Consider the following 4,523-nt stretch of genomic DNA (forward strand, 5'->3'; position numbering starts at 1 on the left):
GGGCGATATAAATACCAGGATGGGGCCAGGATGAGGGACATATATACCAGGATGAGCGATATACGGTATATACCAGGATGGAGGACGCGCATATATATATATATATAATATATATATAATTGTCTTATCCCGTCTGTCTGTCTGTCTTTCTGTCCAGGAAATCCCACGTCGCTGATTGGTCAGGCCGCGGCCAATCAGCGACGCGGGATTTCAGAACAAGATGGCGGCCGTTAGCGGCTCACCCTCACACGCTCACCCTCAGATGCTCACCCTCAGACGCTCACGCTCTGACGCTCACGCTCTGATGCTCACGCTCGGACGCTCACCCTCAGATGCTCACGCTCTGACGCTCACGCTCGGACGCTCACGCTCTGACGCTCACGCTCTGACGCTCACGCTCGGACGCTCACACTTGGACGCTCACGCTCAGGCTCTGACGCTCACGCTTTGACGCTCACCCTCGGACGCTCACTTTCAGACCCTCACCCTCGGACGCTCACCCTCGGACGTTCACCCTCGGACGCTCACCCTCAGACACTCACGCTCAGACGCTCACTCTCGGACGCGCACGCTCGGACGCTCACGCTCGGACGCTCACGCACTGACGCTCTCGCTCTGACGCTCACGCTCGGACGCTCACGCTCTGACGCTCACGCTCGGACGCTCACGCTCAGACGCTCATGCACTGACGCTCTCGCTCTGACGCTCACACTCACGCACGGACGCTCACGCTCTGACGCTCAGGCTCTGACGCTCACCCTCGGACACTCACCCTCAGACGCTCACCCTCGGACGCTCACCCTCGAACGCTCACCCTCAGACGCTCACACGCTCACCCTCACACACTCTCATTCTCACGCTCACATTCTCACGCTCACTCTCACACACTCCCGCTCCCACGCTCACCCTCCCACGCTCACCCTCACACCCGCTCCCACGCTCACCCTCACACGCTCCCACGCTCACCCTCACACGCTCACACTGTGCTAGCCGGTCATCTCCCTCACACGCTCACCCTGTGCTAGCCGGTCATCTCCCGGCTGCTCGCAGCAGAAGTACGCCTCGCTCCCCGGTCCTCCAAAATTCATTAGGGGCCCCAGGGGGATACATTGGGGGGTTAATTTAAAGTAGTGCACAACCCATTTAAACACGGCTTCGCTGATTAGTCGCGCCCGGTCGGACGCATACATATTCTAGAATACCCGATGCGTTAGAATCGGGCCACCATCTAGTATATATATATATATATATATATATATATATATATATATATATATATATATAATATAATAATTCATTTAAGATGGAAGGGGGACCCGGTCCAGATCTTGCACTCGGGCCCATTGGACTCTAGTTACGCCACTACATGCAGCTATAACCAGTCAGTCAAATGGGTACATACAGTACTGTGCAATATTTTTAAACAGGTATCGAAAAATGCTGCAAAACAACATCAAAGCATCAGGTATACTTGCATACAGTTTTGTGAAGGACCTCAACAAGGAGACTGTTCCCAATATCCTGGCTCACTAAAAAATAACCACAGATCTTCTGTGGATGTAGGCTTGGACAAAAATACTTCTGTCTCTCTATGTAATCCAAGACAGACTTGATGATTTTGAGATCAGTGTTCTGTGGGGGCCATATCATCACTTCCAGGTTCGTTGTTCTTTTTTATACTGTAGATAGTACTTAGTCAAATTGGCTTTATGTTTGGGGTCATTGTCCTACTTTTTAGGTATTGTGGTTCTGTGCTCCCATCTGGGAATGGATCAAGTCCAGTGCTACGCTACTCCAGTCGCAGGGGTCACCATTGTCCTGACTCTGCAGGCGAAGCTACTACGCATGCAGGAAAACCGTCTCAATCGTATGGAGCATTGCGCTCTGGAGTAGTAGGATTTGTGAGGATGCGGGATGCCGTATCTCCCACTGATATAATGCTCGGTTAACATGGGATGCTGTGTTCCCCCGGTTGCCAGGCAACACACTATACTGCTGTGTCTGGCACTAGGCAGTGGTGGGATTGGGTCCAAGCTGCTTTGCAAATTAGCAGGGAGTGGTTGTCGTGGGATGATTGAGAGGTATTCAACATGTGATCATTAGGTGGGCTATTTAACCCTGTTCCCTGCTCAGTCCTTTGCTGTTTATTACAGTTTCAATGTGCTGTGGTGGTGAGGGGTGCTATCATTATTAGTTGTTATCTTTCCAGCGTTTTGTCTTAGGAGTCTTCTCTTTCCCTTTTAATTTTTCCTAGGTGTTCTTACAGAGGTACCCACCTGGTTCTTGACTAGGCACCGGCCGTGTCACCAGACGCCAGCTGGCTGGCGACAGTGGACCTGGGAAGGCTCTGCCAAAGTCCCCCTTCCATCACTGGGAGCTGAGTGAAAAGTGTTCCCGGTCCTAAAGACGCCAAGTGCGTCTGTCCCTGCGGATTTGCTGGTTTGGTGCCAGTCTTGCTGGGTCTTTCTGCGTTAGCGCATTACACTGCTGAATAATAAATTTAGAGTCAGTCAGACGCTTAACTGATGGTATTGCATGATGGATAATTATTAGTGTTGAGCGAGTATGTTCTGTTAACCCTTTCGGCGAGTATGCTTGGGCCGAGCACCGAGTAGTTACAGCTGCTCAGTGTTATGTTTGAATCACTCCCGTGTGCATGATTTGAGACTGTTTGACAGCTTTAGTACATGTAAGGAATGTCTATTTCTTACACATTCCTCACATGTATTAAACTGAACTGAATTATGATGTTGGAAATCGGGAGTTGCTGGCTATTAAACTCGCGTTTGAACATTGGCGTCATTTTTTGGAAGGCGCTAGATTTCCTATTCAGCTTTTCACAGATCATAAGAATTTGGTTTATCTGGATGCTGCCAAGCGCTTGAATGCCCGTCAAGCTAGGTGGGCACTTTTTTTTTCTCGGTTTAATTTTTCTGTTACCTATATCCCTGGTACTAAGAATGTTAAAGCCGATGCTTTATCTCGCAGCTTCTCTCCTACGGTCAGTGCTGAGGAGGAGGAGAGCATTTTACAGAAAGGAGTTGTGGTGGCGGCTTTGGACTCCGTTTTGGAGAATGGGATTCTGAAAGCTCAAGATGATGCTCCATCTAACACTCCCCATGGTGAGGTTGTTCGTGCCTGGAGCCTTTAGGAGAGATTTGTTTGTGGAGTGTCATGAGTCTCTGTTGGCAGGTCATCCAGGAATTTCGGAGACTAAGAGACTGATCAATCACAGTTTTTGGTGGCCTGGATGGCAGAAGGAAGTCATCAAGTGGGTGCGTCAGGGTACTGTGTGCGCTAGGTCAAAGGCTTCACATACTCCTGCTGCAGGGTTGCTTTGCCTTCTGGAGGTTCCTAGTGCGCCTTGGACGCATCTCACTATGGATTTTATTACTGATCTTCCTGTGTCCGAGGGTTTTACTGTCATCTGGGTGGTCGTGGACCGTTTTAGTAAGATGTGTCATTTGGTTCCATTCATTAAGTTGCCCTGCGCCAAGACACTTGCTAAGGCATTTGTTAAGGAGATTGTCAAGCTCCATGGCGTTCCCACGGATATTGTTTCTGATAGAGGACCTCAGTTTGTGGCTCGCTTTTGGCGTGCTTTTTGTGACAGGTTGGGAGTCCATTTGTCATTTTTGTCTGGTTATCATCCTGAGTCTAATGGACAGACTGAAAGAAAGAACCAGGATGTTGAGCAGTTTTTGCGTTGCTTTGTGGCGGACAATCAAGAGGTGTGGTCGGAGTTTCTGCCTCTCGCAGAATTTGCTCTTAACAGTCATACACCCTCCTCTGCTGGGTGTTCTCCTTTTTTTTGTTGTACTGGGAGACATCCGTCTTTTGGTTCGTTCTCCAAATTGGGGTCGGCGGTGCCGGAGGAGGAGAATTTTTCCGGTGATTTGGAGAGAGTTTGGACTAATGTACGTTGTAACCTTCAAGAGGCTAACAAAAAGTCCAAGAAGTATTTTGACAGGAAACGTAAACAGGTTTTGTTTACTGTGGGTGACATGGTTTGGTTGTCCTCGAAGAACCTGCGGTTGAGGATTCCATCTAAAAAACTAAAGTTTGTGGGTCCATTTAAAGTGCTTCAGGTTGTTAACCCGTCTGCTGTTAGGTTGGATGTCCCTACTTCCTGGAAGATTAATCCTGTGTTTCATGTTTCCTTCTTGAAAAAGGCTGACGTATCTAATAGGGACGACACTGTCACAGTTCCTCCTGTGGTGGAAGACGGCGAATATGAAATTTCTCGTATTTTGAATTCTAGATGGCATAGAGGGAAATTATAGTATCTTGTCTCCTGGAAGGGTTTCGGTCCCGAAGACAACTCCTGGGTAAGGACGGATGATGTCTCTGCTCCTAGGCTTGTTAAAGCTTTCCACAGGAGCTTTCCTGATAGGCCTGGGCCTGGAGGATACGGAGGATCCTCATAGAAGAGGGGGTACTGTTAGAACCCTCCTGTTAGTTTTTGCTATCTTGTGTTTTGCGGTCACGTGACCATCTGCCTATATATTCCAGCTTCACCCTTC

This window comes from Phyllobates terribilis, unplaced genomic scaffold (assembly GCF_046119375.1).
Source record: "Phyllobates terribilis strain yellow unplaced genomic scaffold, ASM4611937v1 Scaffold_377__1_contigs__length_1856515, whole genome shotgun sequence".
NCBI classification, from domain to species: domain Eukaryota; kingdom Metazoa; phylum Chordata; class Amphibia; order Anura; family Dendrobatidae; genus Phyllobates; species Phyllobates terribilis.